Source organism: Camelus ferus, chromosome 10 (assembly GCF_009834535.1).
Source record: "Camelus ferus isolate YT-003-E chromosome 10, BCGSAC_Cfer_1.0, whole genome shotgun sequence".
NCBI classification, from domain to species: Eukaryota; Metazoa; Chordata; class Mammalia; order Artiodactyla; family Camelidae; genus Camelus; species Camelus ferus.
Window position 1 is genome coordinate 1,798,933 of NC_045705.1, and position 11,663 is coordinate 1,810,595.

Here is an 11,663-nt window from a genome sequence, read left to right on the forward strand (position 1 = left end):
ACAAATCAGCATAAATGTCTGATGAGGAAGGTCAGCTTCCCCATCCCACTCAGGCGTCATGTTGATGTGACGCTCACCTTGGCTAACATTTTCTCCTGTGAGCAACGTAAGGTTCAAGACGTTGTGAATGGCCTTTTGTTTTTCTTCCTTAGTCTTTCCACATTCACTGTGTCTGGTGAGATTATATGAATCCTGCTTATTTTCAGCCCAGCACTAATCTTTTTTAAAGGATCATGTGTTTAAAAGGCCAGTGGGCAATTTGTTAGAAGATAGAAATCCTCTTAGATTTTGGTCCTAAAGTCAAATTTTGGTTAGTGGTGAATGAAAATTCCCCTTAAAATTTTAAATACAGTGATATAAAAATTTAAAAGTAATTAAATATTAGTCGACTTCATTAAACACTATAGCAGTTATTTACCTCTAAGCCTGTTTCTGGCAGTTTTGCAATGATTCCCTCTCTTTATTGATTCTCTCATTATCAGAGTCCTTGAGAGGCCCCTGTCAGCACTGTCAGTATCATCAGCACCATGGAACTGATTACTCTGGAAGAGCCTAGGAAAATAGAGATGGATGGGGATACGTGTAGGTGAGTGTGTGATAACAATAAGAACAGTTGTCACATGTTAGATGCACAATATCCATTCCATTTAGAGAAGAATGTGGCCATGAAATCCTGATGTGGTGAACAAAGGAAGTGGTGGGAACAGGATGGTCAATGAAAAGGAGGAGAAAGTGAGCAAAGCTGGGAGCATAGATCCTCAGCTAGGAGATCATGTTGGTGTGAATGACAGGAGTGTGGTGGCAGAATAATGTGCCCCCCCCCCCCCCGCAGGGTGGCCACCTGTGACATGTTACTGTGCACGGCCAAAGGGATGACACATATTTTAGGACAAAAATCTTAGAGGACTTCTATCTTCTAAATTGTCTACTAGTTAGCCTTTTAAACCGATGATACATTATTAAAGATTAGTGCCACAAATAAACAGGAGTCATATAATCTTACCAGATGTACTGAATGTGGAAAGACTTAAGAAAGAAAAACAAAAAGCCATTCATAAGTGTCTTGAACCTTAAATTGCTTGTGAGAGGAAACGTTACCCAAGGTGAGTGTCACAGCCACATACATAATGCCTGAGTGGGGTGGGAAAAGGGGATCCTGAGATGAGACAATAGGGAGAGTAGCCTGGATTGTCCAGGTGGGCCCAGTGTAATCACAGGGGTCCTTAAAAGCAGAGGACATTTCCCAGTTGAGCTTAGGGTCAGAGGGAGGTGTAGCCATGGAGCAAAGTTCAGAAAGGCTGCTGGCCATGAAGATGGAGGAAGTCATGGGGCACAAGCTAAGGAAGGTGGGTGACCTCTGGAAACTGGAAAAAAACAAGGAAACGCTCTCTTCTAGACCCTCCAGAAGGCAGGCACCCTGCTGGTACCTTGAATTATCCGTGAGAACTGTGTTGGACCCCTGACCTCCACAGCTGTAAGGTGATAAATCCTTGCTGGTTTAAGCCATTAAGTTTCTGGAAATTTGTAATAGTAGTAATAGAAAAGTAACATAGGGAGGGGGTGTGTAAGGGATTAAAGGTCTGGGATGGGGTGTGGAGGGGATTCTGACATTTACACCTAAAAAAATGAGGTGAAGTGGGAAGATGGTATCCTCAAGCCAAGTTTTAGGGAGAACTATGTGGCAGACTGGAATGAGGAGAGAATTGGAGTAGAGGAATCAATGAAACCTCTACCAGGAAAATAAGGAGTAAAATGTCACAGGGCTTCAGTGGTAGTGGATGTAGGAATGGAAAAGGGCAGAGAGATATAAGTGTTAATTTGAAGGAATTAGTATAGGTTTGATGATAGCAAGCTGGGGAGAGTTAGCCGATGTGTGGACTGAATGGGTCCCCTCGAAATCCATATGTTGAAACCGGATCTCCCAGTGTGATGGTGTTGGGAGGTGGGGCCTTTGGTGATTAGTGGATTAGTAGGATAAAATGAGGTCATGAGAGTAGAGCCCTCATGAATGGGATTAGTGCCCTTATAAGGGGCCCCAGAAACTTGCCTCTCTCTGCTCTCAGCCCCATGAAGATAGTGGGAAGATGGCCATCTTCAAGCCATGAAGCCAGTCGTCTCCCAGATACCTTCATCTTGAACATCTAAGCCTCCAAAACTTGAGGAATATGCTGGTTGTTTAAGCTGCCTGACCCATGGTAACTTGTTACAGCATCCCAGACTAACTAAGGCAGTGGAGAATGCCTCCAAGTTTGGAGCTGATTGCCTGGAGAATGCTTAAACTCAGGGGAGTGGGCGGCACATACGTTAACTCATTAATCCTGCCAGCACAGTAGGAGATAGAGTCTACATATTCCTCAGTATTTAAAAGGTAAGGAAAAAGAGGCACAAATCAATTAAGAAAAATAGAAGAAGAATTTGTCCACGATTCACACAGAAACCCTCAGAGGCAGAGTGAGAATTTATACTCAGGCAGGCTGGCCCCAGAGCCTCTGCTTTAACTATGAAATCAGATCACCTTATGTGGATCAATTTTTTTCAACTGTGATATGAGGGTACTGTGTCTAGTAACTTATAATTTCAAAATACCTCACTATAAGGGAATGGTTAGTCACGGGCATTACAAACCACAGAAAGGCAGACATACAAAAATAACTCGTTAGGGCAAGAAACCCACTAATGTTTCTAAACATCATACATACTGAGCCTTTGCAGTAAAATGTTTATAATTCTGCCTGGGTACAGAATAACTTCATTATTCTGCATGTGGCTGATGGCTCCCAAAAGAGGACAGCATGGGCCTAGAGAACTTAAATGACTTGCCTAGCCTCGCCCAGGAAGCTCCTGGTGGGATCAGTGCTACAGTCTGGAAGTTTTCCGTCCTATCCAGCAAGTCCCTCATGGGGGCTTAGAAGCTTCTCCTTTGGTGCCCAGCTGTCTGTCCCTGCTTAAGACATCTTGTCAGGTGTCCCAGCCTGCTCCTGAGCCCCAGCCAGTACCCACTTCTGCCCCTTTCTGACCAGGTAATACCTCTTAGCAGCTTCCATTGCCTCTTGGCATCAGTTTTTGCCTGGAAGGGTAGTGGCTAGATGGAAATGTGTCCACATGAGCAGACGGACAGACTTTTCATAAACGTAGCAGGAGTGGGCAAGAGAAGGAAAAGTCAGGAAGAAAGACCAGTGGAAGCAAGTCATTAAATACACCAAATGGATACTTTCAAGGTATATTTGTGTTACTGAATCCAAACTCATTCTTTTCCCTGCGTGACAGGCCAGTAAATTGGGAGACCAGGTTTTGGGGCAAGTAATGGTGACTTTATTTGGAAAGCCAGCTGACCAAGAAGATGGTCAACTAATGTACTAGAGAAGCATCTTCCCCAAGTTAAAATTCAGGCTCCTTTTATATTAAAAAGGGGCAGGGGGTGTGCTTGGTTGTTGCAAACATCTTGGTGTAGGAGTTCTTTGTTGTTAGAATCCTTTGTTCTTGCAGCTGTCCACCTGAGTCAGATCCCTGTAAACATCCAACAAACATGTTATTTTCCATTCTGCAGCTTGTTATCTTTATATGAATGGAACAGTGTTAATATCCTTGAAGCTCAGAGCCTTGAGAATAGGCTCTCCTGTATATTTCAGACTCTAGGCAACATTGTTTTACAAAAGGTGCAGAGCCAGCAAGACTAAGCCTAGGAGACAGAGCGCAGGGTTAAAGTCAAAGGAACAGATGTAATGTCGAGTCCAATTTGTTCTTTTCTATTACAGTAGTGCCATGGAGAAGGCAGTTTGGGCAGCTTTTTGTGGGGCCTTGGAGCCTTCGTGTCTTGGCCTCTGGGTGCCTTTATTGAAAACCCTTCCTAGCTGTCTGGCCTGCTGGAAATTCACTCCACGTGTTTTGCCCTGAAGTTGTGTTCTGTTTATAACATTTCTACTCCTTGGGAAACAACTCAATAAAAACTCAACTGGTTTTCCACCAGCCCTGTGCAGGGGTGAGGGATAGCATGTTGTTACTTTATTAAAAACAAATAATAAAAGAAGTCATAAAACAGCACTGGGCACATAGTAGAGAGTCAGATGCTTCCCAGCTTAAAGCAAAAGTGAATGGCTCAATGTTTTCATGGATGCTGTATTTGCTGAACTAGTTAGTCCTTCCCTCCATTACACTTTTTTTTTAACTGGAAAAAAAATACATATGGTAAAAAAAATTCAATCAGAGCACAAAACTACACGAGGGAAAGGTTTCCCTCATCTGTTCTCTCAGCCCTCCCTGGAGATGCCACTGTTTACAACCTTTGTGTGCTTTTCGAAATACACTATGCACATTCCAACCTATGTGTGTAAATTCCTTTAAAGTTTTACTTATTTTTAACCTAAAGGGATTTAAATCCTCAAGTGGCTTCTGCCCCAGTAATAGAAAAGTACAAATGTGACTCCATATTACATCTGTTCCTTTGACTTTAACCCTGCGCTCTGTCTCCTAGGCTTAGTCTTGCTGGCTCTGCACCTTTTGTAAAACAATGTTGCCTAGAGTCTGAAATATACAGGGGAGCCTGTTCTCAAGGCTCTGAGCTTTAAGGATATTAACACTGTTCCATTCATACAAAGATAACAAGCTGCAGAATGGAAGATAACATTTGTTTCCTTGGAGATTTACAGGAATCTGTCCCAGGTGGAGAGCTGCAAGAACAAAAGATTCTAACAACAAAGAACTCCTACACCAAGAAGTTTGCAACAACTAAGCGTACCCCCTGACCCTTTTTAGTATAAAAGGAGCCTGAAATCTGACTTGGGGAAGATGCTTTTCAAGGACATTAGTTTGCCATCTAGGTCTGCAGAAATTCGCTATTCCGTGCCTCAACACCTGGTCTCTGGATTTATTGGCCTGTCCTATGGTGAGCAGAATGAGTTTGGACTCCATAACACTCCTATCTGCCTAGCAAGCTGGGTGCTGGAATTGAGGACAGCTCTCCCAACCCAGGGACCTACTGTGGGACCTTGAAGGGCCCCCTAGCGCAGGGAGTGGTTTACCCAGGAGGGATGGGGACTATGCACTAACACTCAGGCAGTCTGCTCTGTCTAGGGCTCTGATATTGTACTTCCTCTCCCGCCCACCCAGCACCTGAGACAGTGCAGCTAAGGCAGAGATCGTCCATGCCTCAGTTTCCCATCCTGTAAGAGGGGAATTTATACTGTACCCAAGGTGGTTTTGAGCGACAACGCCTGCGGGTGCTAGGTTCTCAGAGTGACAGGAAACTCAGCTGTCCAGGGGGATAGCAGGTGTGATCCCCGTAGGGGTTCTGCAGGGGCCTAGGCTGGGGGGCTTGACCAGGGAGGTGAAATTTGAGCTGCGGGCCTTGAGAGGTTAGAGGGACGCAGAGGCAGGACTGGCGCCTCCTTTGGGGTGCCCCTGAAGGTAAAGCTTTTTTCCTCTGTCTCACCTACTCTCCTCCCTCCAGATCCCTCCCTACTACCTCCTACTTCTGTCCACCTCTCTCCCTCCACTTTCCCTCTCTTCTCCCGCTCCCAACTTCTCCCTCCCTCGCTTCCCCAGCGTCTCTCGTAGAGCCCAGAGCGGCTCGCTGGCCCGTCTGCGCATGCGCACGGCCAATGCGTGCTGGACCGCGGGTCCGAAGCGCCAGCTCCGAGCCGGGATCGGCCACAGAGGCTGCTCTGTCCGCCGCTCCTGCCCCAGGCCGGGGCCTCCGGCTGTGGAATTGTAAGGTAGGGGAACTCCGGGGAAGGGGGTCCGCGTATCACAGCCCGCGAGGGCGCGCGTCAGCGCGCTTCCAGCTGAGGGGCTCGCGCCAGCCCCCTCTGCCCTCGCCGCCTGCCCCGGCGCCCAGGCCACACCTGTCCAGGGCTGGGCGCTCGCCTGCCGGGGACCCGGCCACCCCCGTTCCCGTCCCGGCGCGCAGCTGCCGCCTCTCGCCCCAGCCGGGCTTCCCTCAGTCCGCGGCCGGCGTCCCCATCCCCTCTCCCGCCCGCGAGTCCTCTCCTCCCGGGCTTCCTCTCCTCGGCCGCCGACCCGTCCCCGCCCCTGGGTCGGCTGTGTCCGGGGCCGGTGGGGTCTGTGGACCCGGGCGGGGTGGGGGCGGGGGCTGGGACTTGCCTCCGAGTGGGGCTGCAGCCCGCGCCCCGCGCCGCTTTCCCTGCCCCGCGACCCCGGGGCTGCCCTCCTCTCCCTTTCCAGCTCCTTGAGGTCCAGCTCAGCGGTGTGGGTGCTGCTCCCTGGGCTGAGAGCCTCCGGCTGTAAAGCCCAGCTTCTCCTGGCGGAGCCTTAGGAAAAGAGCGTGCATTGGTCTCCTCCCTCAGTGTTTCTGCCCCAGGTAGTACCTTTGAACACTTTCAGGTGTTAGGATGCGGGTGCTTGTTGATGTCACGTGTTTTTATAGTGAGAGGGATTACAGTGTTGAAAGCAGGGCTTGGTTCAGTTATAAATGAGCTGAAGGCGGGAGGCTGTGACATCCTCCATATTCCCCCGTCCCAGGGTGTAACCTGTGACCGTCGTTTTTAAAAAGACAGTTACAGTCCCTGACTAGTCCAGCCCAGCTAGTGTGTGTTAACAGGAACAGAACCACCAGGGGCATTTTGGAGACCCAGGGATATTGCAGTCCTCAAGATCTCCTGGTAAATTTTTGTTTGGTTTTGGTTTTTTTTCTTTTTCTTAAATTGTAGGGCTGACTAGTAGTATAGAGGGAAAAACAGTTGTCAAGGACTATTTTTTTTCATGTAACAGCTTTATTGTGATATTGTTCACACACCATGAAGTCCAGCCATTTAAATGGTACAATTCAGTGGCTTTTAGTATATTCACAGTGGTGCAACCATTATTATTCCAGAATGTTTTCATCGCTTCAGAAAGAACAGTGGAAATGAATGACCTATCCACTCCTCCCCAGCGGTGGTTCTAAAGAAGTTTCTTGGCTGTTCCTGACCATAAATTAATTTGTTACATTCCATGAAAAATCTGGTAGGAATTCTAATCAGAATTGGATTGAATCTATATCAGAATGGGGAGAATTAATGTTTTTATGACATTAACTCTTTCTACCCATGAATATATCTGGGACCCTATCTTCATCTCTCTAGTCTGGCCGATGGGAGGTCCTCAGTAATTGTTGGGTCTGTGAATGATGAGATTATATACATGGTTAGTTGCATCTGTAGCCTTTCACAAAAGAGAAAAAACTAACCTCAGTGAAGCTATGTGACTCCTTGATGGTCAGAGTGACAGCCAGTGCTGGAGTGATCCAGTGGACTTGGTGCTTGTAACCAGAGTTCCCTGCCACCTACAGCTAATGGGATTACAATGTTCTTAATTTTTTTTTATGGCGTTGCTTTTACTTACTTTTAAAATTCTTATTTTTGATTGAAGTGTAGTCAGTTTACAATGTTAATTTCAGGTCTACAGCAGCAACTCAGTTATATATATGCTTATGTATATATATATATTTCAGGTTGTTTTTATTACAACTCATTATAAGAAATTGAATATAGTTCCCTGTGCTACACAGCAGGTCCTTGTCGTTTATTTATTTTATATATATTAATGTGTATGTGTTAATCTCAAACTTCTAATCTGTCCCTGCCCCCTTTCCTGCCTGCTAACCACAGTTTGCTTTCTATGTCCATGAGTCTATTTCTACAAGCACCATCTTTGCTAGTAATATATGCTGGTTGGCTGCTTTCAGTTTCAGTAACTCCATCTTATCTGTGGGCGTTTTTCTCCTGGTGGGCCTGCATGTGGTTTGCACACGTGGTAATAGAGATCTGTATTTGGGAGAACTCCGGGCCTCATGTAGTGCCTGGCACGGAGCGCCCGCTGAGCTCATGCTTGAACTGGGAAAAACCATAATAAAGGTTGGAATTTCCACTATGGTTCAGACTAGTGGGTTTCTGTAACTTACGTAGCCCACCTTAATGTTGGCTGCACCCATACTGGGTAATTTGGTGGAACTGCATGGTATGGCGATGTAGAGACAGGGCCTTGTCTGTTTCTTCTTTTTTCTAACACTCATTCTCCTGGGCCTCCCAGATCCTCCCCCAGCAGTGCCCAGGGTTGGCTTGGTGCTGCGCTTAGGCAGTATTTGTTAGTAAGGCTCTTTCCTCATCTCTTCTGAGCCTCCATTTCCTTCTCTGCACAATGAGGGCTTAGACTAGATAAGTGCTTTTCAGTTTCTTTTAAACCCATGTCTCCTTTTGAGAAACAGAAAACCCAAATCTCTCCTCCCATCCCAACCCTACAGATTTTGATACGTCCTCCAAGGGGTGACATAGCTCTTTGTGGAAAGTTGATGTAATTTTGGTTCTTTCCAGGTGGCCCAGAAAAGACTCTTCAGAGATTTATTGCAGGGAGGGGGCAGGAGGGGAGCAGTATGTCACACTTTCTAGTGTGAGCATTGAAGTAGAGGCTTGGGTTTAATTACAGCCTCTTACATGGCCTCTCTCTAATGTTGCACAATGTGATAAACCCGTTTTCCTCAGTTTCTTCATGTGTCAAGTTGGGGTGACATTATTTTAGTGTTTTCGTGAAACAATATGCACATAAGCCATTTGTGTCTCAGTAGAAACATGACCTGTTAGGGAGTCAGGGATTTTTTTTTTTTTAAAAATCTTGTCCATAGCACTCTGTCTATGTGTATTTGAAGTTCCTGGAGGGTGTGGATTGAGTCTAAAGTCCATCATAGGACAGGTGGCCCTGGGTCTGCATGTCCTAGATTGCCCCCTCCTCCCCAGTCCTCCTCCTCTCAGTCCAGGATGAAGTTCCCCATTAGAAGTACACACAGGTCTTGTGGAAACAGCTTTTAATTTTGTTTAACCGGGGAGGGCTGCTGTCATGATTTCCGTGATCAGGTTTTGGTAATCTGAAGGCTATGCAGTTGGGGGTTCCTATTTAAGAAAAAGAAAACAAAATTATAAATACAAAATTAGACCTAGGGCCATGGCAGGGGCTCTTGGAAGTGGGGACCATTAACTTTGTTAGCTTCAGGTGCAGTGGCCTCTGGCCACGAGGACCCATCCTCGTGCTCTGAAGTTGGAGGGACCAGTGGGTTCAGTGGGAATGTTTACTGAGTGTGTCTCATGGGCTGGATGTTGTCCTATTTGCACTGTGTTCCTTATTTGAGACAGTGAGCTCATTTAATCTCAACAGCCTCTTTAAAAAATTAGACTTTTTATTTTGAGGTACAGTGTAGATTCCCATGCAGTTGTAAGTGGTAATAGGGAGAGAGCCTATGGACTCTTTGCTCGATTTTCTTTAATGATACCATCTTGCAAAGTTGTGCTACAATTCATTATTAACTCACTAACCTTTTGAGGTTTGTGTTATTACCCTCATTTCTGTTCATGATTAAACTGGGGCTTAGAGAAGCACACAGGCCTGCCCAGGTCACCAACATGGTTAGTGCAGAGTCAAGGGTGGAACGTGGGCTTGGGATTTCCAGGCAGTACCATTATGATGGTCTGTGGCAGGGAGCAGCATTCAGTTTGCTTGTTCATTCATTCATTCAACAAACATTTATTGAGTAACCTCTGTGGGTCAGATGCTTTCGTAGGGTTATCTAATTCTTCAGCAGTACTGGGAATCAGGTAATGTTTTCTTTTTTTATCTGAGAAAATTAGCTCTGAAAGGTTATAAAACCCCCTAAAGGAAACACAACTCATAAAAGAGGGATAGTAAATGTGTACAGCCCCCCCCCTTTTTATGCAGGTGGTACTGTAGGCATTTTGCATTTGCAAACTTCTTTAATCCAGATATGTTCTTGTAAGGGAAGTTTTTTTTTTTTAATTGAAGTATAGTCAAGTTTACAGTTGGTCAGTTGCAAGGTGTGTTTTTTAATTTTGAATTTTTTTAAAAAATTATTTTTTGACGAGGTAATAAGGCTTATTTATTTATTTATTTATTTAATGGAGGTACTGGGGATTGAACCCAGGACCTCGTGCATGCCAAGTGTGTGCTCTACCACTGAACTGTACCCTCCTCCCCAAGGCATGTTTTCTTACCTCCATTATTTTGCAGCTTAGGAGCTCAAGTAGATTAGATTTCAAATCTAGATCTTCTGATCCCACTGTGGTTCTTTTCAGTATATTCTGCTGAGGGGTGGGGAAGCAGTTCCCTTGTTTATTCCTTTATTCAGCGTTTTTGAGCACTGACTTTGCATCAGGGCCTGGCTAGGTGTTGGAAACAGAAAACAAGAAATGACCCTTTTCTGCAGTGGATGGAAGCCTAGACCAAGAGCTACCGCAAGGTCTTGGGCCTTGCGTCACCAACACTGACTGCTTCTCGGCCAAGAACTGGCCGCAGACCTTCGAGAAGCTCCATGTGCAGAGTTGCCGTGTGGCACCATGCTCTATGACTCTCAGCTCTTTGTCTTTGGGCTGCATGGGGAGGTGGCTGAGCAGCCGCGCACCATCGTGGCCTTCAACCTACGAGGACTGCGGGACGGTGGAGGAGAGGGCCGAGGACTTCAGAGTCACTCTTCATTGTGCTCGAGTCCAAGTGCCTGGACGGGGCCACCAACAAGTCTGGGGACAAGATCCGCCTCCTCTGCGTCCCATTTGAGAAGGAGGACTTGGTGGGACTGGACACAGACAGTAGGTAAGTCTATCTGGAGGCCCGGCCACCCTGGCTGTGTGCCGGGTTGCTTACCTACGTCCAGAAAGGGATCGGCAAGGAGGGGGGCTGTCTTGTAGCCAAGGGGGGAGGGAGGTGCAGCCCGCCGGTTTTCAGACGTTTAAAAATGAATCCGCCTTTGATTCAGAGAGATCCTTTTAGGGTTAGTGTGGACGCTTACTCCCCCTTTTCAGCCAGGACCCCTGGTGGAACCCCTGGAGTTGCTGTCCAATAGAGTAGCCACAGCCACTGATGCTGGGAGCGCTGGGGAGGAAGCTGGTCTGAGCTGAGATGTGCTATAGGTCAAATGCACATCAGATGCTGAGACTTGTCTAGAAAAAAGAATATAAACTATCTTGTTACTTTCTATATTGATTACATGTCAAAATGATAGTATTTTACATACAGTAGATAAGTAGGATTTGTTCTTAAAATCAGTTTCAAATTTTTTTTTTTTTACCTTTTTAAATGTGGCAACTGGAAAACTTTCTTTGTGTGGCTCGCATTTCATTCCTGTTGGACAGCCTGCCCTGGGGCACAGTCTCGTTCCCTTTGATGTATAGGTGAGACGCTGAATCCTGAAAGCTGGGGGTGGAGCCCATGTCTCCTCTCCTGCCTCCCAGGCCCCTCTTCCCTCTAAAATACAGGATGAGGGAGAACTGGTTGAGCTGCTTGCAGTGGGGAGTCTTCTCAGGTGACTCCCTCGCCCTGACTTCAGCCACTCTCCCCCATAGCCCTGCATGGCAGTCCTGCCGAAGCAAGCATGCACTTTGCTCAGAAACACGCTGAATTTCCTTGTGCCTCCGTTTGTCGGCTTTTTTTTAAAAGCACACCTTGCCCTTTGCTTAAATGCCATCCCTGTTAGTCACCTCTTACACTCATTCTTCCAGACCTTGTCCATATGTTGCTGCTGAGTGGATGAACAGAATATAGTATCTCCATATAGTGGAGTATTATTCAGACATAAGAATGAATGAAAAAGAAAAAAATTAAAGGGGAAGATGAGAAAGGCCACCTGCTCTGGGAAGTCCACTCTGACTGCTCAACCCGCCCTTTTCCTT

At 46.4% G+C, this 11,663-nt stretch overlaps 1 long non-coding RNA gene across 1 annotated transcript; it reads left to right on the forward strand.

Annotated features, from left to right (window-relative positions):
• Positions 1–486: 486 nt before the first annotated feature.
• On the forward strand, positions 487–7,411 carry LOC106729833. Its single transcript, XR_004323052.1, has 5 exons — positions 487–586; positions 1,397–1,479; positions 5,447–5,711; positions 6,181–6,316; positions 6,830–7,411. It is a non-coding gene; the product is annotated as an uncharacterized LOC106729833 (long non-coding RNA).
• The last annotated feature ends 4,252 nt before the right edge of the window (positions 7,412–11,663 follow it).